At 32.1% G+C, this 27,953-nt stretch overlaps 2 protein-coding genes across 2 annotated transcripts in view; one reads left to right on the forward strand and one right to left on the reverse strand.

The window, feature by feature from the left end:
• The window catches only part of LOC140051694 (RYamide receptor-like), a 57,505-nt gene extending 36,647 nt beyond the window's left edge, over positions 1–20,858 (reverse strand). Inside the window, exons 1-2 of the mRNA XM_072096986.1 lie at positions 20,317–20,858; positions 4,631–4,799 (exon numbers count right to left, since the gene is read on the reverse strand). The gene's annotated coding sequence lies outside the window, so the exon portion shown is untranslated. The remainder of the gene's footprint in view (positions 1–4,630; positions 4,800–20,316) is intronic.
• LOC140052670 (heterogeneous nuclear ribonucleoprotein A/B-like) overlaps positions 1–27,953 on the forward strand; it is a 279,728-nt gene that overhangs the window by 198,840 nt on the left and 52,935 nt on the right. The window lies entirely within an intron of this gene.

The raw sequence follows: 27,953 nt of genomic DNA on the forward strand, positions 1-27,953 counted from the left end.
ACTCTCATATTAAAGAGGATTTGTTATAATGAATCTCATTAAAGATGATGTTGTATACAAGCTATAAATATGTAATAATTTGGTTCCCACTTGAAAGGGCGTAAGCGCCCCTAACGCAATTTGACCAATCACGATGACGAGATGGATCGTATCGAAATGTCGCTTGTGATTGGTCAACACAGTTGCGTTACGCCTATACGTCGTTACGTCAAGAACTTTAAAGTCCTTGGTTACGTAAGTCTTCTGGGAACCGAGCTTAACGCGTCACATATTCAACAAAAGCAATTTGACCAATCAAAACGACGTGATGGATCGTATCGAAATGTCGCTTGTGATTGGTCAACACATGTGCGTTGCGTCAAAGTCCTTGGTTACGTGCGTTCTGGTGGGAACCAAGCTTAATGCGTCACAGAATCCTGTTTGTTTTTAATTGAAATATTACACTACCTGCTATCGAGATATTAAAAGTGAGAAAACCATGTTGCCTATATTATTGTTTAAATTGTAAAACATTTCAAACATTAATCATTGTAGATTAGACGACACTTAAATGGGATAACGTATTTTTATGTCACTGAAATTAGGATAAATTGAAAGCATATAAGTTGCAGTGGCTCCAGAAGGATTTAATTTTACTATCAGACAAGACGTTGTACTGTAATTATCAATAATGTCTTTTCATCAACACTTATTCCGTCGTATATTAGACTATACTTAATCAGTCTTGGATTTGGAAAAGGAGAGAGAAAACAGAAATACAAAGAAAAAGTTACCTTAACCACAGTTACATTTGCAAATTCTTTAACTCTGTGACATACAAAAACCAAGAAATCATCTCTGCAGTATTTGCCAAAATGTTGTCATAATTGTATAATTTCGGTGTACAAACACACCCGATTCTCGATACTGTATCTATATTTTTTCAGTAGGAATATTCGTTAATACAGCATCACATGTTTGTCAAATTCCTATGATACTGGGTAAATATTTTAATACGTAGAGATACAGCACTGAGAATCAAGTAGCAAACATGACAGAGGAAAGGAAAACACTGTGATATGGAATACAAGAGAACTCTCTGAAAGATGTCAAATAAATGAACCACTTGAACAAACTGCCCACGGGATAAGAAGGGGCACCGTATCAATTCTGAAATCTGAGATCTAGGTCTAATTCAAAAATAAATTAAACTGTAATTGAAAAGTAAATAGGGTTGATTTACTAAGCGAGTTTTAACTCTAAAAATTGGAATGGATGCAGAACATTCCAGAATAGAACTGCCGGAATCCCAAGGTCAGACACTTACCATCGTGCACTTGAATCATAATAAACCAAATCGGAACCTCCATTAGTATCTTATCCGTAACTATTGATCAAAGTATTACTCAAGCTTAACGTGCACAAAGCAGAAATGGATATGCTATTATTAACTGCCAAATTTCATTCATATTTCAACCAATTTAAGATGATCTTATGAGTCTCTGGTGTTTTCAAATAGTTGAGCGAGGATGATGATCGGCAATGATGGTAATCGTGGGATATTCGTCCATTCATCAATGTAATCCTGTTGAGATCAGAGGTTCCTTAATTTAAACCCTTAATTGAACTTCAGTAATTTTTCTCCAACAAATGAGTACGTCGGTTAGTTATTGATACTAATTTAGTGAATATAGCTTTATCGAAGTATAAATGATTAAACTCGTCCTCCATTTTTTGTTTGCAACAAAAATAAATCCTGACTACTAATATTAAAGTATTGAAAATATAATCTAGCATGCATGAATTTAAGTGACAAATATGTAGCCTGTTTTTAGGCTGAACTCAAATAAAAATTATGTGTGCAATAACATAGCACAGTTACATATATTTATTATTCATTTTTAATATAAATAGGACAGTCGTTCAGTAGAAGTGACTTGTCACTACGAACAACATGACAATAACTTATACATATTTTCTTTCATTATCGAAACATAGAAATCATGTTATAGATTATTCCTATTCAATGGCATGATTGACATCTCAGAGCATTGGAATTGATTATCTATCAATGAATTCAAACTACTTTGTAATAATTAGCAGGTAATTAATTAGCTTGTCCTTAATTATAAGTTCATTAATTACACGTTGTCTGTACTTATTGTTTGTCTTCATCATTTAATGAACCAAAGAGCTGTTGATATGTAGCGCAAGAGATTGATCGGGGAGCCTACAAGTCGTCAATATGCTAGACTATGTAATTAATTTAACGGTTAACTCAGACAAAAATACCCCGGTCACCATATCTATGATTTTTTATTCCTCGTTTTAGAATGTTATTTGAATGTGGATAACTTGCCGTTACTACTATAAAAGACTTACATTTCAATTCACTTAAACATGATCTTATATATTTTGGTATGATTGTTTTGGAAAAAAAAAGAAAAGAAAATTGTTCTAAGGATGATACTGATTACCAACGTCATGTACTACTTAAAAAATAGGTGAAATTGTTTTTAAACAATTCTTAACTGCTGCATGGAGGTATAGAAAGACTATACTTAACGATTTACCGCCCACCACGTAAATTAAAATCTAAATCATTGTTTGTTTTTGTTTTTTTTTTATAGGCCTATAGGCCTATATACTTTTTCAAAGAGTTTCAATACCAGATAGTCTTGAAAAATTCTTGAAAAATTCTCCACTTTGAGTTAAGTATTGGCTGTAATTTTATTTTATATTTTCAAATCTACTTGCTGACCGTCTTTACTAAGTTATTTCTTTTTTTTTTGTACCTTGTTTTTGTAACTGTAGGCCTATTAGGCCTATTGTTAATGTTAGAACGCACCGTTTTATATACATGTGCCGCTGATCCAAAGGCGTTGTTCGAATAAAGTTTGAGTTTTACCAGCATCTTCATTGATGTTGGGTTCCACAGCTAATTACATCCTCTGCGTATATTCATTCTCACTATACGCATTTGCTGTTCAAACTACTTTTTTTCTACTTTGGGATATTATTTGTACATAACCTCATCAACATTGGACATTCATTATAGACTGGGATGAAAGGGGATGAAAAAACGTCAAAACAATAATAAATAACTTTATCTAAACGTCAGCATTTTATTTACTATTGTGAAATCCACTCAACACAAAATCATGAATCCGCGGCACTGACCATTACGTAATTCAATTTCAATCGTTTGGGTGAAAAAATACGTTTCTAGGTAGCCTACCTTTACAACTGTATCTGTAGTAGTGCGTGGTTGAATACAAAACATTTTTAATTCAGTTTTTTCGAACACCGTATTTATTCAACTATTTGATCATTTGGTGTAAACAACAAACACATCTAATTTATCATAATTATTCAGTTGAGATAGTTTAGTCAACTTTTGGAGGAATGGTTTAATAAAGATTCCAGAACGGAATGCGGAATGTTTTAATAATTATTAAATTTAATTGAATCTGAAGTATTTACATTACATGATGTTTGCTTGTTTTATCATATCCAATTAACTGATTTCTTAGAAAAACATTTTATCTACGTTGAATTTTTCACTCTTTACATCTCCATGGAACTCGACCAGAACAAATATCAACATTTGTTTTAACATTTTATGGCGTCCAAGTTTCATGCTGAAATTTAAATTAAAAATCTTTTTTTCATATCTTTAAAAAGTGGGCTAAACGTTTGACGACCATTACATGAAAATCTCAATTGATAACATTTTTCTGCGGGGCAAGATACAAATGACCGTCAATGTAATCATATCCGGGTCAATTATATTTGTGCTCTATTGCAGCTGGATCAATGTCAACGTTTGTGCTTTAAGCGGAGGATAACATTCCAACAAATAACAACGTACTTTGAAAAGCCATAAAGAACTGTACTTAAGTCCGTATTGAAAAAAAAACGATTAAAAGAAAATCACATGTGACAGGTAGGCATAGGTATGTTGGTAAGTGCTGAAACTTAAACCAATGGGAGAAGTCATATAACAAGTTCAATTCGCGCTATCAGGTTTAGTCCGTATTGTTCGCATTATAATTTACGACAATCTGAAAATCTACTTGTGCACAATTGTTCGAATTTGCGTGTACGTTTTATTAGTAAATCTTAATTAATCAGTCCTTGAAATGTAACTTTACTTCAGTAATTCTTATATTATATATAATATATATCTTGTTTTTCCAGAATAAAGTATTAGTAATTAATGATTACGCAATCGTAATTAGGGGTGTTATCGTGCACGTACCATTATTATCAACGTTTCAACGCATGCGTCATTATTATGTTGCACCTTGTCGTAGCACCACTTTGCTATTGCTAAGTACCACATAACATTAGGTCAAGTAAATGATTTGCGTTAATTTACTAAAATAAAGTGTGTAACTCACTTTAGTTAAACCGAAAATGTTTCTTTTATAAACTTTACAAGATTCTTTTATCTCATTTTGTGGGTCGGTTCAAACATTGTTTTTATACAACAATAAGCCATCGAACGGTTAAATGCGTATGCAAATGAGACAGCTCACTATACTTTCAATTAAATAGTATCTCGTTAGCATTTATATTGACATGAAGAAAACCAAAAGGGACCTATTCAATGCAGTTAATATCGGACCCAAATGCTAGTTTCACTTACCGTAAAAGGATAGGCATTGTTTGACGTGAATTACTGTTATGACGTTAGCCAATTGTTGTTCTTCTGTTGTCTTTAAATATAGAAACATTATTCGTTTTCCTCTCAAGCTGTTTGGTATAAGTGCCCGGTAGTACAAACATACGCCCAAAATTGTGTCGATGAATTAGTTCTAAACAAAGAGAAAGCAAGTATTTTTTAAATTAACCTTTCGTACATTGGAAAAAATATACGGTTTATTTATTTTTTTATTTGAAACTGTTAAAAATGAAAAAAAACAAAAATATACAAAAAGTACAAAAAGTATATGATGTTTTAGCCACACTTATAATAAAACACAATAATAATGTCTCATTGGGATCCTTTACTTGTTTAACAAAATATAAAGGGGGACAAAACAATAAATGAATAAGTTGCACAGAGTCAGAAGGAACAAAAATACTTGCAGTAAGTGTTTTATGTTTGAAATGTTTGTTCAAACTTGAATTTATTATCATACAGAATGTAAATCAAAAGAATTTTCATGTAGGAATATATATATATATCATTCATATTTGTTATTTTAAGGCATAGGCCTAAAATGATACTTTCTGGTTTTCCAACTTTGGTCATTATGGAAGTACACATCTACTTTGTGAAATATGCTGCTTTTTTATTTGTTTTATTTGTTTTGTTAATTGTTTTATATTTTGTAAAATGTTATGTAGCTTTATTTGCCCGAAAAAACCTGTACCACGTTTCAAAAAGATTATTCGATGCAGTGCGAATAATTTCACATGCTATTTATTTACATAACAATGTACACATTATTATCATAAGGAAAATGAATTCTTGTTACTGAAGCAGATTACATAATTCATTTAGTTTAGACAAATAATTGTTACGCAAGAAGAATTTAAATGTGAACGTGAGAAGATCATAATGTTTGTAGGGTGTCAATTAAAATCTTGATTTATTGCGATGTTTTTCACGCATTATGATATGTTCTACATCCAAACAGTTTGATAACTTCAGTGTCATTCGTCGTGATTTCTTTTTTTTTTTCATTTCATTTATTTCGTCAAAAACAAAGAAGAAAAGAGTTTAAAATCCAAATGACTGGTTAACCAAAAATCGAAATGAATCATTGTAAAAATTCCAAAATGGAAATTGAAAAGAATTATATAATTAGGCCTAAAATACATTAAAATTCTTAAATAATTTTTTAATCAATGAAAATATTAAAATCTAAATATTTATCTTAAGCTATTATAAATAAATAAAACAGTACAAATCTAGAAATAGAAAGACACATTTATATTTGATGACTTGCATATATTTATTTATTTGTTTCTATTTTATTAGTAAAATTCTGGCATTGTTCAAACTTAAATATGAAATTAGAATTTCCTGACAAATGTAGGCTTCTAATAGCCAAATCTAAGCTATATTTCTACAGCTATTTCTATTTAAAATCTATCTTTTATCAATTTGTCCATAATGTGGGATTTTATCAGTTTCTTGAATACTTTTCTTTATATATTATGTGACGTACCGTAATGTGACATTTTGTACAAACAATAAAATACATAAAATATGGATCAGGATTTGATCAGGATTTTTTGTCATTACATTTGCCTAATAAGTTGGCTTCAATAATAATAGCTTTTTATAGTTTTGTATGTAAAAAAAATACATAAAAGGTGAGTCCACATAACTAGTTTCATAATGTAAAACGCATAACCGATCTGTTATATCTATTTTGTTTTTAGATATTGCATGTTACAATGTGGTGGAAAAGGGGAAAACAAAATTATATATGCTAAAAGATTCCATTGGAATATTTAGTAAAATAAATTGAACGTGCATTAATACAATGATGATATCCTATTGAAACTTTTGATTTACTTATTTCATCATTTATTTCAACATCTTTCGTTTAAATGTCAGCATTCGTTTAGATAGAATCCCCTCTCTTCTAAATTATTTAATTTAGCACTAAAGATATGTTGCACAGGTTTTAACGAGTTTTAGGCCTAACTGTTATAGTGTCGAGGAAAAGTCGTGCCGATGTTTACTACAGTCATAAATAAACAAGAATCTGTATGTAGGCCTACCATTTGCGTCAGATTTTTAAAAGATTGTTTTCTATCTTAGTGACGCGCTTACAAATTAAGGCTATGTTATTTAAGAAAGATTCAGCAAACATACTTTGTTTTGGCTTACCGACATCGATAATAAAATGACGTTTAAGCCCATTCGCCTTATTTTCTAACACTTTGAACTAGTAAAGTTTATTGTCGGTTCCATATTTACTGGCGTTCAACCATTATTTATTTTTTAAATCAATTACGTAGTATCACATTTAGCCCAAGCCCTGAAACATCACAGCTCTGGTCCTAAATCCTAATAAATTTTAAAAATACAATATAATTTCAGCGACTTTAGTAACTTGGTAAAAATATCATAAAACGTAAGTTGTCGGTACATCTGATATCTTGCACTAGATGCTAATGGAATCACAAATGGTTGAATTCTGACGATTCACATTACCATTTTAGCCCAAGAAATTGCAATTACCCACTTCCAGGGCAACGCTCTCACTAGTAGTAAAATAAATTAGGAATTATACGACTAATTGGCAAAACAAAATGACAAGACATATGATATGCACTTATACTTTAGGCCACTGATTTCTAACATTGCTAAGGGATTAATAATATTCTTGGGTACAAAGTATTATGTTGGACCAAATACAAACGTGATTATACGTTCAATTAACCGTAAACGAACGTAAAAGCGATTTTATACGCGTTTGTCAAAGGTTCAATGTACATTAATAATTATATTTTAAAATAATGTGTCTTAATTTGAGTAAATATTGGCTTTACTCGGAGATTGTTGAAAAAACATATTTATCACGTTTGAAGTCGAATGCTGCCTGAGCTCATAGCACTTTAAAATAGAAATGAGGGACATGCATTAGCCTTAAGTGATCCAGACCTCATGGATTTAAAATAAGCGTCAGCAATAAAGGCGTCATAAATAACACCAGAAGGTAATTAGTTGAGACAGCAAAAGACGAGTAGATGGGGTAAAACGTTTTAACGTTTATCATAACACATTCTGTGATTTTATATAATATTCTACACTTCCTGATAAACGAGGCAGATGTTAAATAACAGAATTTAAATTGCTGTTTGCATTTATTGTTGATGTACACTACGAATAAGGCTTTCAGATTTTGAAAGAACATATAGTAACGTTTGTATTATTGACAACAGTTGTTCTTTTTATAGATTTTATTAAAACATCCTTACATGCCCTTTGGCCTATGAATATGTCACCATAATAGTGCTAATGAGTTATGCACACTATACATATTTTCTCATATTCGTTTCTCTTGATTCGTTTTTATTAAGTTGTATGTTTTATTGTACACTCCGAGTTGCTCGATATACGTTTACTTTTCATTCGAAAAAAACAATCCTTCACAATCACAATAAGTTGCTTTCAAAGAAAAACTAAGATAATGAATGAGTTAAATATTATAATCACGGTTACAAAATTACCAAACTATATGCCTACTATTGACATCTGGAACTCAATTTTTGAAAGCTACTTCAAAATATCTAGATATTTAAAACATGATGTAAATTTCTGAAAATGTAGGCCTACAATAATATAAACAAATATTACAGCAACCCCACAAATTACGACCCCCATCTTAAACTCTAAAAGTACCTTTTCTTTGATAAACATAATAATTGTTAACACTTCCGCAATAACGTTGTAAATGTATGTTTGTTAAGTTATTTATGCCATTCTTATTTAACTGTGTGTCGTAAATGACAATACAGAACATGAAACATTAACAATGTTGTCCCATGGTATATCAATGTTATTAAAAAATACAAATATTAAAGAGACTGCTGTGTATTAACTTCACCAAAATTAAAATACGAGTTTCTTTAATTGTCTGCTGAGTAAGCTTGTGGTGAAGTTTGTGGTGAGAATATTCATAGAGGACAACAATCTCCGTAACAAGGAGCTTTCAAATTACGACGACCAACGACCAAAGTACGTAATGTTATTCTCTGTACGCATGCGGGGACGTCTTCGCTCCCCACCTCGACACAGTTTTTCATGGTTTCTATGCCCAGGCGACGCTTATCTTTCACCTCATGACATTATTTGTACAGTACAACTGCACTCATAAACATTCATTATTTGTATATTTCGATAGAATGAAAATATATCCATGGCAATTGAAATATTATGAGTTTTTTATTAATCAACTCGCACACGCGTATATCGTTATGACATGGAAATGCAATGATGTTGTAGGAATAAAATACATATTCACGGTCACGTATTATAAATGACAAGACTGCTGTATACAAGTAATAATAAAGGTTGTAGTGTTAGCGTCGTTGGTGAAAATGCTAAATACTTTTACCAAGAATATTAGCGTTCAACAACCTGTTTTGTTATAACCCAAAACAACTGAATACAACATTAACGAATTTTAGAGCCATTTTCACATTTATAATACGCATTATTATGATGATATTATTCGTCAGGTAGTAAGAGTAGCAGTGAGATGATAGATAATTCGGATTATCTCAAACGCCTTTTTGTACCGACTACACAGTACCGTAAAATACGCTGTATGGATGTGGAATAACAGATCACCCTCACTATCTTAGTTCACGGCAAGCCGAGCAATAATCATTAACTACTGTCGTTTATAAATTCTAAACGATTCTGATTAAATTAGGTAGGCCTACAAATAGATTACATCAACAAATTACATACTATATTAGGCCTACTTTATCACACGCAATCCAAATTTTTACTACTAACGTACTAACAACCGGTATTGTATATAAATACGATGTTGTACCGACGTGTACGTGAATGGCTAAACAATAAAGCTTGGTTCCCACTAGAACGTAACGCAAGCACGTAAACGCAACGCAAGCGTTTTAACCAATGACAAGCGAAGTTATAGACAGTTAGCAATCACAAGCGAATAAGCCATCGCTTGTGATTGGTCAATTCACTTGCGTTGCGTTACGTCCTTGTGTTGCGTCGCTAGTGGGAACCACGCTTAAAGAAGAGCTTGCACTGCACGCGTACGCACAGAATAGTATGAACACCTGTATTTTTATGCAAATAACAGAATATATTGTAGCGCCCTGTCTTATAACGTTATATCAAAGTCCTATTGCACTGTAGCGCCCTCTCTTAACGTCATATCAAAGTCCTATTACACCATTCATTCCAATCCATGTAACTAATTAATTTAGAGATTGTCTAATTTTAAATTACTATTTAACTATATAGTCTTAGTCAATATTTCCTATCGAGTTTTTTTTTTAATTATGGCCCTTTTAGAAAAAGACATAATAACATTTTTATCTGAAATAGTTATTATTTTGACTCAGGAACTTCAGATAGTAATAATATGTGCACAAGTAATGTATGCATTTGATTTGATAACCACAAACAGCAGGATTCGGCTGCGTTCGGCCTGATGTCACGTCACCTCTGTATCCCCCAGGTGCATCACGCTGTTGGGACATAATCCAAGATCGAAAGTTCATGTCAACAGATGTAATTTTCCTTGATAGTTGTTTGAAATTTCTGACAAATATTTTAAATATTTCAAATCTAATCTTCAATAAATTAGTTAAAACAATTGTAATATTAAACTGTGTAATGACGTTTGTAAAATATCAAATTATTCCGTTGCTGTTATGCCATTAAAACCAGATCTCTTTGCGGGAATGAAGGTTCCTTAATGTACCGTACTGAAGGCCTATGTATTCTTTTCTATGAAAAACCCGGATTTATTGTAGCTGCATTCAAAAGATCGGGTTGTTATAACTTTATAGAAAGACAAAAGCGGATATATTTTATAGTTCTTGTGCCGAAATAGAAATTCTTTAAGCTGTGATGTACGGTACGGACATTGACAGGTGATACAAATCATGACGTTTTAAGGTATCATCATATCGCACCTGTTGTCTGTTAGTAAGAATTTAAAACACGCGTGCTTCTAATGATACGCATAAGAAGTACTATTACCATAAGTAAATGTAATGTTATAGCTCTATCTTGTCCACGGCTAGCAATTTTAATTTTCATAAATTATGTTCAGTGTCGACGTAACCTACTTATCATTTTCAAATTCATCACCTCAAATTTCTTTCTTGATTTTGTTTTACGCCTTATATGAAATTTACTTCGTGATCTTCTTTCTCTTATCCTACTATCATTGTTAATTACCTGGTCATCATCACAATGATTTTAGGCCTATCTATTTCTACCCTTTAAATTTCAACTTTTTAAAACTACCGCAGGCTTATATACATTTTGAAAGTTAGCATTAATAACAGGGTGGCTATCTAACTACAAATGTAGGCCTACTTTTAGCTGACCTACATAACCCCACGTATAATATACGTGTGTCGGCCGGGTATACAAAGTAGACGCTAATTGTAACACGTAATATCTGATTGCATCAGAGAATTGAGTAGTTGACGCCCTCTAAAGAACAAAATGCCCTGCTATCTCTAGTTTATTTCAGTGAAATGGTTTGCCTGCAGTGACAATCATTGCGATTTAACTTGACAACATTACAATTAATTGTTTCAAATGGGTTAAAGGTGTTTAGCTTATGATACAAATGCTACAAGTATATAGTGCTGGCTAAATATTGTTGATGAAACTGAATATAAAGTAACTTGTATTTTCTTTCAATATATTGATGTAGTTATTTTTCAACTGAGAAAGAGATCATTCTTTACTAAATAAAAAAGAGAGATATTGTAATTAAAGTTTAAACATTACTAAGGTATAATATTACTAAATATCCTTGTACAAATATATAGAAAAGATCATATAAATTGGAAAAAGAAGAAGATGTAATCAAATAACAAGTTATGCTGAACAGGGGCTTTCTAAAAAGAACAAAGACTGAGAAGATATGACGTTCAATGCAGAATGACGATTACGATTTCAAACAAACAATAAATGTTACCAAAACTTCAGAAGATTCAATAACATTTCTAATTAAAGGCGATGTTTATATAAAATTGTGTTGTTGATAGTGTTGATAGGCTACTATTAGTATTAGGCCTATAGGTAACGGTAAGGATGTTAGACAGAAATAGTACACGGTAGTAACATGTCATAAGGTCCAAAATAGTTGGGACAGAAGCCATGAATGAATATGTAAAATCTAACGTTTCTCTCTAACTAACTGAGCTTTAAGTTACACATTACTTTATTGCAAATAACTTAGCGTTTCAAATACATATTCAGAACATCTCTTACCAACCTAGATATTATGCCAGACGTACAGATATGCCGGTTTTTGTCTATTATTGTGGCTGTAAGCTGAAATGCTAATGAATACTTATTAAATTCTTAATATGCGCCGACCTAAAAAATTTAATAATGCGGATGTAAATCAAGTGCACAAGTCGTCTCTTTTATGCAAAGCTGTAAAACTGTCTTCCTGCTCCATCAATAACTGACCATTCCGGTAAGATAAATGATAGGCTAATACAATAACAATAACACAAATGCAATCCTACAGAAAGACAAAATTAATATCAGGCCACTGTGAAATTGCAAAACCAAAATAATCAATGTGTAAGATGATGCCATAGTAAGGCTGTCTTCACAGCATTTGACAAATATTGTAAGAATTTTACTAAAGTTGCCTGAAAAAAAGATCCGAGTTTAAAAAAAGAGCTAATTTGCATTGTTGCTTATATAATTTTGTCTAGGCCTATACCTTTTTTCTTTATTATTTATGTCTTACTTCTCTTACTCAAGTTCAGAAAATTCATTACATTGTTTTATTATTTTATGTATCGCAGGCTGAGTGTACTATATATATTTTTAATTTGTTTGGCTTATAACGTTTTTTTAATTTGTATGTAGTTTAAGTTGACTGCACCATTATTGAGTTTGTTGTCATTGAATGTTTGTTTTGGTCAATAAAGTTATTATTATAATGAATATTCTTTATTAATATCATTTATTAAAGATAGTAATTGAACAGGCTATTTTAATAATTAAAAAAAGGCCGCGATTACACCAATTATACGTATTGTTCTAATAATTATTCAATTCAATTATAATTTATTAAGAAATTGCAAATATACACAGGTAAATAATATTGCAAGATATAGTGCAGAAAAGTCCATAATACCTACAGATAAAGCCACATTATATCGAGTAATGTTTATTCAATTTTGAGTGCGATTCTTCTGTTGGATTATAAGAACATAACATTTTATAGCTTTTAATTATGCTAGGGCTTTCGAGCAAGTAATACATTTTTTATGTTTAATTTTCACTTTAGGCGAAACTGTCAAATTCATGAAATATTGAAAAGAGTTTTACGCTGAACTTTGAATTTTAAAATATACATTATTCATATTACGTTATTATTGAACAGTCCATTTTGGAAACGTAAAACCAATGAATTATAATTGATTTTGTAACTTAGCTATCTAAGGGTAATTGTAATTGTAATTGTAATAGTTATAGCTTTAAAATGAAACACAGGAATGAGTTTTTTTGTGTCAATAATTCAAATGTATAATGTGCAATCACACAAGCCATCACGTTAATTATTTCGTGATTTCAAAGAAACACGGGAGGTTTCTAAATGTGCGCGAGTCAGTTTCTAACTAATGTCTCACTGACGAAAGTCAATCAATCAATCATCGACATTTTTATTCCATAATCAATATAAAAACATATACAAATACAATACAAATAATATGATAATGGAATAGGATACAAAATAAGTACAAGTGCTTTAAATAACGCTAACAAAAAAGAAGAAACATTAGTAAAAAAAAAAATATAAAAAAAACCAAAATAACATAATGTGATTTACTTAACTTAGGCCTAACTATTTCTATTGATATAATCTCTGTTAAACAAAGTGGATCGTTTCTTATCTTTAGCTAAACATTTTTTTTTAATGTACTCTATCTCGAATGCCTTACCAATCTATAAAAAAGCTACTAACAATGTTATGTTTAATGTGTCCTGCTTAAAATTACAGACAAGTATAAAATACTACAGTAGTTATTGTTTTAAATCTGCAATGTATTTTTATAGAATATTTCTCTCTGCCTGACTCGAAAGAATAATTAGTAACTACAGGCCTAGTTAATTACGATTGTAATTTATATCTACTGCTATACACCACAAGCAATCGGAAAATGTTCGTATATTACATGTGTACAGAAAATTGATGATACCCATACAAAATCGTTTAGCAAACTATACGTTATAAGTTCCTCTTGCCTGACTTGAACAAGAAGATTAATTTCGGACTTAAGTGTTAATACATCAGCTTAATGTGAAGCTTGAACCCTTTTCAAGTAAATACTACTATATTGCAGTACGTAGCTTTGATTTAAAGTCAAGAATTAACAAAGGATAAACGAAATTTATCATTTGTTAACAAACAAACTGGCTGTTCAAACAAAAGTCATTTCAGACATCCATTTAAAGAGAACACGTTTACTGTGTAATTGTATTTTAAATGTGTTAGGTTGTTTTCAGACCGTTATGACTGGATTGAAACTAACATGTTGGATAATAGCGTAATTTTGTAGGCCTACTTAGACAAGATTTCAAATTTCATTCTTATGCCTGTTTACACTACGACGATAAATAGAAAAATATTTTTCCTTAGAAGGAAAGTTAGTCTGCTGGACACGTGGCGCGCCATTCGGTATATGCCATGGTATGCTTGGTAGCATGTATATCTGTTTTATCGTACTAATATTTGCCAATCTTTAAGAAGGATTTCTATTGTTATTTTATGATGATAATTGACAAATAAAGCATTTCAGTATTCAGGATACGCGATGGACATACCAGATTTTACAAGAATGTCCACAATCATTTCTTCATTACCATAACTGTAAAAGAAAACTCTGAATGTTTGAGTATATTATGAAGACATAACAGCACGTTACGAGCAAGTTACGATATATTTATTTTCTATTTGTTATGCTTTTAAGAAAATCAATTATGATTTTATAATGATTTACCAAACCTTATTTATCAAAATTAATTAATGTTCTGTCACAAATTTATGAATACACATTAAAGAGTAACATTGAAATGTTCCCTGTTACAACTTTATGAGAATTTAAATTGAACATGAGCTTTTATCTTTTATGATATAAATTGAATACGGCTTGGAAGGCTCGACAACGCTAATCATATTTGTTCGTAAGTTTTGAGTTTCGAAGACATGCGTTTTTATTGCTTTGCATTCAACAGCAGGCACCACGATGAACGTCTATTAAACAGTCGACATGTTATGACTGTCGCAATATATTTATTTCCATTTCAGCTTCATTTATCTCAGAGGCACTAAGTTTTCCCTCTTTTCGTGTAGTCAAACACAAGCTTAACAAAGTCTTTCATTTTTATACATCTTCTCTTCTTTTACACTTTTGTCCAATCCGGAGACAGACAGTGGCGTAACTCAGAGGCCTGAGGCCCCTGATTTAGGAACCCCAAGTAGCCCTCCAACGTATCTTTTAGTGCCTGTTGTTCCTTTGAACATTTCTCAGGGGCCCTCATAAGCTCCGGGGCCCCTGGGTTTAGCCAGAAAGCGCTCATAGCCGTTACGCCACTGGAGAAAGACGATTTAATGCTTGCTATTAGCATTTTTGGGTTACTAAGGTCAAGTAAAAGAAAGCATGTACTGTATAAAAGGTTCATAAAAAACCCTACTGTAAAAAACAAAAATACGTATAAAGAATTTAAAAAAGCTTTTGCACGCACGTGCAAAATCGCCAAAAAGATGTATTATGAAAATCTTTTCAATCGAACAAATGGTAATATTAAAAAAACATGGAATGTTATAAATGATGTAATTGATCCGAATAAAGGAAAAACTAAAGTTCCATCTTCTTTTACACATAGCAATGAAACTATACATGGTTGCGAAAATGTTGTAAATCATATTAATGATTATTTTATTAATGTAGGTTGTAAGGTTCGAGACAATATTGAGTCTACTACGACAAAATATTCTGAATACCTCACAAACAAACAACGCAACTCAATGTTTTTTTGCTATGTTGATGAGGAGGAGGTACTAAAAGTTATTGAATCTCTCGATTCAAACAAAGCCTCCGGATTTGATGACATTTCAGCTAAAGTTGTAAAGGAAGTAAAATACAATATTTTAAAGCCGCTGACATATATTTTTAATTTATCACTTCAAACTGGACTAATACCAGGGAAGTTGAAAATTTCCAAAGTAGTTCCCATACATAAAAAAGGGGACCGCCATTTGGCCTCAAACTATCGTCCCATATCGCTGTTGCCCATTTTTTCGAAAGTTTTTGAAAAGATTATCCATAATCAATTATACAATTATCTTACAAAATGTAAAGTGTTAAGCAACAATCAATATGGATTTAGAAACAAACACTCAACTTCTCATGCTATGATCGACTTGGTCCATAAAATATTAAATGCATTTGAAAAAAAGGAATATGCACTTACTACCTTTATGGATTTGTCAAAAGCGTTTGACATTATCGATCACAGTATTCTGTTGAGCAAATTGGCGCATTATGGTATAAGAGGCATCGTTTTAATGTGGTTTAGAAACTATTTAAGTGGCCGCAAACAATATGTTTATGCCAACGGTAGATCATCATGTTTAAAAGACACCAATATAGGGGTGCCACAGGGTTCTGTTTTAGGACCACTTTTGTTTTTAATTTACATCAATGATATAAGTCGAGCAAGTAGTAAAATAGATATAATTAGTTTTGCTGACGACACAACTTGTATAACAAGGGGAGATGACCCTACAATGTTAAACCATACTATGAATATTGAACTAGAAAAAATAAACGTATGGCTTAAAGCAAATAAACTGTTACTGAATGTCAGCAAAACTAATTACGTTGTTTTTAGAACTAGCCAAAAGAACTTTGACAAAAACCAGTTTAAAATAAAAATGAATAATGTGTTATTACATAGAAAAGAAAATGTGACATTTCTAGGTGTAATGTTAAACGAAAATCTTAACTGGAAACATCACATACAGCTTATTAGGAAAAAAATGTCTAGGGCAATTGGTATACTTTTAAAAGTAAGAGAATTCTTTCCTCATAAAGTCCGTATTAGTCTTTATAACACCTTAGTATTACCTCACCTTCAGTATGGTAACTTAATATGGGGAAATACATACAAGAGCACGTTAGAAGTAATACTAAAACTCCAAAAGAGAGCTGTAAAATGCATTACCTTCTCTAAATCCAGACAAGCCTCAGAGCCACTGTTTAAGAAACTAAAAATATTAAACGTTTATGATATTTACAAAGTAAACGTCATAGGATTTATGGCAAACGTAAAATTCAATGAATTACCACATCACATTTTAAATATTTTTAATTACTGTGACAGTATTAGGCCTACTCATAACCTCAGAACAGAAACTGAATTCGAAATTCCCTTCACAAGACTAACTTGCAGTCAACAGTTTATACACATATATGGACCAAAATTGTGGAAAGAATTCACTTGTAATGGTGGTAATAAACCGGTTATCTTAAAGAAACAAAATAAATGTATAAAAAAACAGGTTAAAAAATACTTTTTATCACTATATGCTGATTAACAACACCTTTGTTTATTTAAGTTCTATATACTTGTTCTTATGTAAAAGGGTCCTACAAAAAAACGAAGCTATAGCTTTTTTATGCAGGATCCCTGTTCTCAGTTGTACTGTAATTATGATGTACTGTAATTGATGACTAAATAAATGTGGAATAAATGAAAAAATGAAAAATGTACTTGCGCCAAACACGCTATGTAAACTAGTTCATTAACTATCAGACAAAATGGAACAAAAGCTCATGTTAAAGAAACATCGTGAGTAGATTTGTTTTGATGTTAAATATTAATCTATAAAATCGTATGCTTTTTCCAGTAATTAATTACAGCATATTTCAGGTGCATTTTAACAATTTAACGACCTATGTTGAACCGTAGATTATGATTTGTATTACTATAAAATATATGTATTTTACACACATATATTCTGTTTTTATTTGTATAAGCAACATTTACCCTCATCAAACAAAACTTAATATAGGTTACTTCGATTCTGAACTACTCGAGACATTTTAGTAGAACACAGAACTAGAAATGACCGGAGAACATGCAATTTATACACATTATCTTTTATGGCACAGATATTCTATCGGAGATTTTAAAATATAAATTAATAGTCGGTGGAAATTCATAGACTTGTATTATCCTTTTTTATGTTATCCACCCGTCGGCGTTTTGATTTTTGTGTGGAAAATTAGTATTATAGGTATGAAACGCCATATGTGCCAAAATATTACGTTTTTATTAATATTATTTCAAAATACGGTCTTTATTTCATTTGGTATCCCAGCTTTGATCAATCAAGCAGAATTAATTATTTTGAAGTGTTTTACAGCTTTTGCAATACCGCAATTGGCCGCAGCGCTTGTGAAGTTTTCCGGGATTGAAGAAGGTATACTTACTGTCAACTTAGGATGCCGCGCGGTTTATGTGCTAGGCATATTGTCTATTTACATATCGTCTATAGATTTACATATCGTCTTTATTTTAGAGCGTTGGGTGCAATAAAATAATAATTTGGTTACATGACACTAACGATAGTCGAGAGAAAATAGCACTGACTTTCACGAACAATGGCAGGTAATTAGATTTTACAAATCAGGGGAAATAAAAATGTTATCAATTTATGAAATTGTGATTTGGAAAGTTATAAAATGTGTCCTCGGATTCAATCTATTTATTTGTCTGTAATACATATACGTTACGATCAATTACTATAATACTGGACATGGATAGCGTACCACTGCTAAAAAAATACCCGATAGAATCATATGGTTTACCAAATTATACAATATTATTTCATGATTTTCTTTTTATTGCAACGTCAGGGGTTCCGCTGGCGTAACGTTGAATTTTGCTCTTGATGTAAATACTATAGCCTACTCTTGGGAACAACTGTATAAAAACACCCACCAAATACTATTTATAATTAGACGACTGTTTACACGGAGAGGAATTAATAACTTTCACTATTTGTATTGGCGCTCGAGAATCGGTTTTTGTGTTGATATCCACGAGGGGTGGCTAAAATCGCAGTGTATCTCACTGTGACCGAAGGCAAGTACTGAAATTTCTACAGCGTATGAAAGGAAAATGGAATATTTGAAATAACAGAAAGAAGACTAAACATCAATGAAAGTTCAAGTACATCCAAGTAAGGTTAGTGTCTTCTAGTAATATTTGATACTGATTTAAACATTTTCTAATAATTTGTTAATAGGCATAAAGACCACCATGATGGTTGTTTTTTCAGGAGTAAGACTGTACGAGTTATTATGCAGATGGGACAAGTCGAAGACAGTTATAGATTCTAATCATGCAGCTAAACAATGGTTATCTTTATCTAATGACTATAATCATAGATTGTTTGTATTGTGAACCAAGTCACAGTGACGTGACTCTTTCTTACTCCGAACGTCGACGCGCCTCGGGTAGTTTTCACATTACGTCGTGTCCTAATCTTTTAAGTGGTACACTAGAACCTTACTAATACAATATTGATGTACGAGTCGCACTTGTTTCATTTCCCAATAATATTATCGGTATTTAACGATTCATTTAATTCTGTTTTTTCTAAGCGTTTTCCAAAGGAGATTTGTGAGTTTAGTTGTTTCATTTAACATGTTCTAAAGGCTCTGCAGATGCGTAATTTTTAATGAAACAGATACAATATTCTTTGCTGCATTGGTTTTTAGATTCAAACTAACCAAACAACATGTCTTTGGCTCATTCAATTTGTCATTACTTCTAGTAAACCAAAGCGTAAATCAGTCGAAAACCATCATTAAATCGATTTTAGGCACGGTTGTCTTAGCTAAATGCATTGACGTTCATGACAATATAAATTGTTCGTATTTATGCTTCTTGAAGAGTTAGCAACAGACTAAAGGGTTCAATGTTCAACAAATATTAATCGGTAACTTTCCGACTCATTATGATTATACATTGGTACGCATCGTACCATTTTTTAATTTGTACGACGCATCCTAAATATTGAGTCACATGGCGTTCAAATAATATCTGGCTATTTACACATACAATTGATTCTTTTTAATATGAGGCCAAATGCCATGGATATTAGTACAAACTCCTACTCTACTTTGTAATCTTCTGTGCCATATATACCCATTCTAAAGTGATTGTAAATCTCGATAAAATCATTTATTTTCCAATATTTAATTTGTATAAGTTATATTGTGGTTGTCATGGTTTTAGATAAAGCTAGTGGGAACTAGTACTCAGGAGTAATGCAAGTGACCAATTGCGACACTATGAATATTCCGAATTGTCGCTTGTGATTGGTCAACTCACTTGCGTTGCGTGTACGCCATTGCGTGGATACCAAGACTTGGTCAATGATCTCATGTTTTGGGTAACCTGGATTGAATTACGGGGGAAACGTAAGTCTTCTCCTACGATGTATAAGTGGGTCAAACATTTGTAAATGAGACATCAATTATCTTGATTTCAATGACCATTTTCCATTAATTCAAGTATTTAGTACAAAATTGACTTACCTCATTACCAAAATCATTCAGATTTTCAGAATTTGTCAAAATGATACGTTCTGTTTTCAATCACGCCGACTATTTTGTCCGTGTTGTTATTGTATATTATCAATCAACGCCGAAGTAAGAGCTTAATGAGGATGAACAAAAACCGGGATAAAGGGTACGCAGATTTACTACGTTGAAATCACGTTCGTACGTATATGCCCACACACTAAAATGCAACGCAGATAGATACGTGTGTACAATCGGTTTTGCACAGCTAACCAGTTGAACGATGTCTAACATAACCGACTGTGATTGGAATGTCATCTTAGGAATGATGGCCAGGTGTATACGGTATCGTACTATACGTAAAGGTAGGTTACAATTCAACCTCAAATCAAATCAAATCCCGGCGTGTCACAGTGGTCAAAACTGCTGTTTCTATCCGTTCCATTAAAATTAGTATCGTATAATATTACTTGTAGTTTGCTTAGTAAATCAACAAAAGTAATCGGGGGAAAATTAGGACTATTTTTAACAGTAGGCCTAAGAGTTTCTTAATTCAATGAAGCGAGATCTCCTTCTCTAGAGTATAGGTAAGTCTGTGTTTTTATTATGTCGTTAGTTAAAGATCTGTCGTCAATAACCTGCTCAATAAAATGGAGATTAATGTAAATCGATAGTATTGTATACATTACTAATATGCAATAAAACAAAGCGAAGAACAATGGCCAATTAATAGAAAACCAATTTTCATCTGAGTCTGAGAAAAGGTAGATAACCAAGCAATCAACATTTTTAATGTATAGGGCCTATCAGTATTTTAAGTTAAGTAAAATAATATAGGTCTACTTCAGATAGTATTAATAATAGTATGACTAGTGAATATTTTTTTTAACTAAACGTTTTATACAATAATATTACAAAACGTTTTTAAATATAAATAAATCTGTAATAGCAATTCATTATTATTATTTAATTTCATCAGTAACATTTTATCTTTTATAGCAACTATCAATCAACAAGAATTAATTTTGTATATTCATTGAGGTAGGTCTATAGCTGGCGGATCGTTGCAAGAAACTTGACAATTAATACATGTGGCTTCTCTTTTTCTAGGATATGTGTGTACTTTAAAGAACCTGCACATCTTTCAAAACGAGTAGGGGGTTACTCCAGTCTCCTAGTTCACACGGCCACTCTGTAACACACAGCCACTACTTAAAAGTAGGCCTTAATAGGCCTCCTAATTCCGTAATAATCAATTTGTTGATTGTGGAACTTACGACGATGAAGATGTGTTATGGCGATAATCAACGTATACATTAACTTGAACAAATAATAAATACCATTTATTTATTTCACCACGATATTTTGAATCAATTTGAATTGACGTGTTGTGTGTGCTCATAAACTTTTGAATTGTCTCAATGGCTTGATAAACGAACTTTCTTTCCTTTAAAAAAAGAAACACAATTTTTTTTAGTAAGCCTAAGACACTACCTGACACGATACAGACATGAACAGAAATGTATTTAAAATCAGGTTTCCATAAACCAACGGAGCTCGTTTGGCGCATGCGCACATCAACGTTTCTTTTTACATTTCATTGGCAATAGTATTTAAAAGCAAACTAAATAATTCTCATCATGTATTCTTTATTCAAAATTATCCCGTACTGCATTAAATTATTCTGATTAACATCATTAATCATGTTATTATAGTCTTTTAAAGTTCACCGCCTATGGTTATAGTCGGCCTAAAGCAACAATACCGTATGACATGTAATAAAGTCTGACAATGAGATGCGTATTATTATTTCATAAGTGCATTATGTTATTGTTAACTTTGTTTAAATTATTTGCAGAAATAATCATGCCATTATGTCGTAGTTTATTTGTGTTGTATCATTGTTTAGCTAAAAATATTTAAATATAATTAGGCCTATACTTGCTTGCCATTATAATTGTTTCCCTCCTAAAGAACACGATGTTGCCCTCCTTAAAAGGAAGAACGCTCAAACATCAGTGGTTTTGAACCTCACTTTAAATGAAAGAGGGGCAAATAAACTCCCCTTACAACAAGACTGGCTTCAATGATGACACATTTTATCTTACGTCTTAACAATTACGATATAAATGACTTAACGAGGGGTTTTCCATTCAAAGAATGTATACGTATTCAACATAAAATGACTTGTACATAATGAAAGCAGATTTAATTTCTTTGAATCATTTCAGATACAGTTAGAATAATGACGACTGCAATAACAAGGCTTTGACAAAAGAAAATTACATTTGATGATTAGACCCGCTAGCAAGGATATATACCTCTTCACATTTCAGACAGAATCCCTATGGATAAAAAAATTTGTCATAAACAAAATGTTAAATTGATTTTACTGAATTTTAAAAACCTATAGACCACAGAGATGAATGAACTATAGGAAAGAGTTATAACGCCTAACGAAATAATCGTTCAACAGCGGACATCATCCCCTAAAGGCGAGTATGGGTGATGAACTACAGCATTTCATTAGGCGAACTGACTACACTAACTGTATTCTGTATAATGTGATTGTCTGGTGATACCTTTTCTCAAATCATGTAAATGTGTATACAATAACATGATTACTTGTACCTTAACGGTACAGAAATGAGAAATGTTAATATTTTATTCCATAAAATATTAGATTTTTGATATATTCAGTATATAAACCGTATAGGACTACGCAAAGTTAAAAAAAAAACATTCCATGCGTTTCGACAATTTCGCTTACGTCACTATTGAAGGTGATGGTTTAAGCAAAGCATTTACTCTAGCCTGAATCACTCAACAAAATTCACCGACAAAAACTCTAAATCTTTATGAGTTGATACATGTTTTGTAGCAGTTTAGTTTCAATCATCACTCCTTTCTTAGAAGTTACAAGTTTATTGATTTCTATAAAATGAACATGAAGATCAAGCATAAAAAGCGGGTCCTAACATTCAAATGTCAAATGTTGTTATATAGGTTCCGTTTAAAGCTTAGCGAACACTTTTCAAATATCAAAGTGAGCCACATTTAGCAAATTCTCAAATCCATCTTTCAGTAAATGTAAGTCAGTGCTTTTTCATTGAATGATACTGGCTTACTAAAATCGTTTATGACCAATGTAATGTATATCGTGTCCTGAAATTCTGGATTTAACTTTTTTAAATAGACTAAAGTTCTGTCTACAGTCACTATAAAACTAGTTTGATAATAATATGTGTGATGTGCCCAAATATGATAGTGATATGATGTAATTGTGTGCAATATAGGCACATCACAATTTGTTGTCAAATAAAGTTTGATATAAGTGTATTATAGATAGAGCTTAAAGAGACCAAATAAGATAACATAATAATATTTATAAAGCGCACATATCCACAGAGTGCTCAAGGCGCTAAAATAAAACAATTGTGAAGTGGGTTGTTTTAACATTCATTAAATGGTACCATATATGTTTTGTTATTGTTTGTTTTGTCTTGCCGGCTTGGTCGCCCTCTTGAAATATGGTGAAACAAATAAATGGATATTAAATGAATATTGAAGGGTTTGATATGACATACTGATCATCAACCTGTAAAAATGTATCTTGTATATCATTTTGATCGTGTATGAGTATTATACTCTACCTTTATATACTGGAACTATGTTATTATGTTTAGTATTCACGACGGCAACAAATAGCCTAATTAATCACACTTAATGATCATGTGAGAGTCAATTGGCGGAAAGTAATGTCACTAAGATTAATGACATATTTAACTCGTTGATTCTAACCTGTTGAATAATCTGTATATTGCCAGAAGCGACTAAGAACATATTATTGTTTTATGTATCTAAAAGGAGACCCACTTCTAATGGACAATACAGGTTTTGAGAAAATTACAATGCTACAAGTACGGTATGTTATTGTTCTTTTCGAATTTTACACACAAAAAAATATGCCTCATTAATAACATAATGTTTCTTTTTATTTCACTTCAGGAGACCCACTTTTAGCTGTTGCATTCTTTTTCATTTTATTATCGTCATAAAACATTCCATTTTATAGACATTTTAAGCCATTTTACTAATAACAAATTAAATAGGTTTCTGTTATTTAAGAAATAAATAGTTAGATTGTTGACCTAAGCATTGCTGAACAGAATCTCCATAATTTCCAATTTTCGAAAACTTGTAGGTTTTTTTTTACCGACAGTTATGCTTGGTTCCCACTAGAGACGCAGCACAAGGACGTAACGCAACGTAATAAGTGAGTTGACCAATCACAAGTTATGGATTATTCGAACTGTCGCTTGTCATTGGTCAACACGCTTACGTTGCATTTACGTCGCTCTTGCGCAGTGGGATTTTAAACGGTGAGGGGTTCTATAGGGATGGTAAAACAATATTAGTGTTTAGTGATTAGAACCAACACCTTATCGTAACTTGAGAATTACATTGTTAGGCCAGTTATCAATATAAAAAAAAACGGAACATGAAAGGAACCAGGAACAACGGCCTGTTACGTAAGGGAGTTTGTTTCTCCCTGGTAATGCAAGATACTTTTAACCTGGACATGACGATTATACTTAAGGACAGCAACGTACAAATGGTATGCATTTTCTTAATTGACATGCACGTGTGAATAACAAATATTAGGAAAGTACATATATCACTCATGGATAATAACGCGTGGTTATTGGGCACACGCGTGCTGGAGATACAGTGTCACTGACACGTCAAGTGCTCCCGGCTATTTATCTACAATGATTGCTCACACTTCGGTCTACTTCAGGTTAATCGACCGGACAACTCTACAGGACATTCGAAAGCGTTGTGGTGCTAATGTCATAATTGATTGATCGATTGGTTTATTTACACGGCTCGTTTACCATGGGACTTTCTGAATCGATCTCTCTGCTTCAAGTTCACACACAAATCTAGATAAGAACACATGGATATTTTGCTCCGATTAGTGAATAGGCCTAATGTTAACTTTTACAATCAAATCAGTGGAAGAAATCATTTCCCGATTACTATCATTAACAATTTTAAATCATTGGAACATGATTTCATTGAATACAAGTTTCCAGAAAAGACCAGGAAAACTCTGGACATTTACATCTCGTTAAAACCAACATGCACAAATATACTAGGCCTACATCTTATATAACAAAAAGTAGCGAAATAGCGTAAAAAACTGTGAATCTGTTAACACTTTCTCAGTTATTGGTTCTGATTACAACTTCTAAGAACATATAAAATTTCGCACCTGAAGATTGAGTTCATACTCATGAAACAGCCTGTAGTGCAATAAAATGTTCAGTTGGTAATTTACTAGCGTCTTTATCATTTATTTATAAAATTAGATATGATTGGGAAGTGTTCTCTGAAAATAGGGAAATATAGTCAAAATATCAAAGGCATGTAGCCAAGTGTAAAGAACTTAATAAACAAAGACAGAAGAAAATCATCAACCTTAACTTACAATAATATAAATTTAGTAGCTCACAGTGAATCTACTAAATTGAATATTCCTCAAAAAAAAAGAAGAAAGAAGGAACAAAAAAAAAGTTATGGGAAGATCGAGATATAGTTATAGATAAAGAGAAGAATTACATGAAAATAGAATTAGATACCAGGCTATGTAAATAATAAACAACATAAAAATGCAGTAGAAGTTGGTACAGACATTTTTACAAATGTTCTACAATAGGCCTATTTTGTTAATTTTCTGACATTGTAATGCGGGTGTTCTTAATAGCAGGGTTGCTAACTTCCATTTTTTATGAAGATTGTGCATTTTGTGACAAAAGCACCAAATTTGGCACAAACCTTCTTTAGGGTATATCTAACAATCCTAGAAGGGGTGCCCAAAAATCGGAACAATTTAACGACGTCATTTGGACCACGCCCTTTTTTTAGTATTACGTAATTAGGAGAAAACTTAAATTTCGTATATACATACCAAGTTTGGTATCAAATTAAAACTCATGACATGTACATTGCAATACACACATAAAAAATATATGATTTCTCTTCAGACGGAATATATAGGTCAAATAATGTAATTTTCTGTCATATTGAAGGGGATTTCAATCAAAACGCGCCAATATTGTGCTATGTTATGAACATTGTAGTTATAAGAACAACAACATTCATTTTTGTAATAGAACTACTAATATATATTTATCCTGTACCAGTTACCGTACTTTCCTTTAACATAATATTAGGAACCACTGAAAAAAAGTATATAAAACATATATATAAGTAAACAGACAAAAGACCATTTGACTGACAATTATGGCGTTAACATCCATAACAATACATGGAGGTGATTATCAACTTTACTTTTATGAAATTATTTATCTGGAATCAAACACTTATAATGGTACAGAGTTGCTAGATGACGAACAAGTTCCACGGCATGGGTAACAAAGACCAGTGCAAGAAAGACCTGCTGAACGGCACTTCCAGTTCCCTGCCTGTCCGGGATACATCAGACTCGCCTACAGGACATATATCAAGAATTACTTACTAATTTAATATGCCTTTTTAATTAATTATTGGTACGAAACTGTATAAGTAAATTAATCGTTTGGTTACAAACAAAATAAATTAGTATGTATCATAATAAAACTTACCTGATGTAATGTAAACTTCTTTGCAGTCAGAGTAATCATGGGTAGACACCTTCGTAGTTAAAAAGTTAAATAACTCCTCTTTATTTACTGGATCTTTCAGAAAGTCTGGAAAATTCCATGGAATCTTTGTTTGTCCCCCAACTTTCCTCCTGACCCCTTTTCCTCTTTTTTTTTCTCTTTTAGACTGCTTAAGACTATCTGTTCTGTAAGTGTCCCACACTATATCAATTTTGTTACTATTCTGCAGCTGCTGTCTGGTCCACGGTAGAAAGACCTTTAATACAAATGATACAAGAATAACGATCCGCATATAGAAGTGACCAATTATGTGGTGGTTAAACAATAGATACAATCCTGAATGCAAAGAAATGTACTCACCTTATCACCGTAGTCATAAAATGTAAATGCATGGTTGCTGGAAAGAGCATGGACAATAGCAGCTCCGTCAAACACCTTTACGTCAAAATATGTAGGAGGTTCAGGCTGGCCTTCAGTCTCCAAATGCTGTAGCAACTCAGACTTCTTAGTTGGTAGTCGAAGCTTTCCATTTACTGCCAAAGAGGGTGGCCATGGCTGGTTTTAATGCATGAAGAAGTCTTCCAAATCTCCATCACGAGATTGACTTGCAATATACAGTCAACTGAATAGGCTGCAGTCACTTTTTAAACTCTTAACTTGTTGCTTTGTTTTGGACACTGATTTTTACCGTGGTGTGTTGAACAACGGCAGCTTATTCTGTTTGATGGCTTGTTGAATTGCAACACTTCTGTCGAGAATAACTTCCTTGAAATATTTTTGGTACTGGGTAGTACCTACATCCTGAATTGTACGAACTGTCACTACTGGACTTTCATTGTCACAAGCGATTGTCTCGAGCATCCAAGACCAGAAGTTCTGAACAATTATCGAGGAATGGGTTGCCTGCATTTGAAATTGTTTTGTGTAGCCTGTTGACCTGAACTTTAAATGTTTCTTGGGTAGAGAGTCCTTGTTCTCGTTGCT

The sequence above is a fragment of the Antedon mediterranea genome, chromosome 6 (assembly GCF_964355755.1).
Source record: "Antedon mediterranea chromosome 6, ecAntMedi1.1, whole genome shotgun sequence".
NCBI classification, from domain to species: domain Eukaryota; kingdom Metazoa; phylum Echinodermata; class Crinoidea; order Comatulida; family Antedonidae; genus Antedon; species Antedon mediterranea.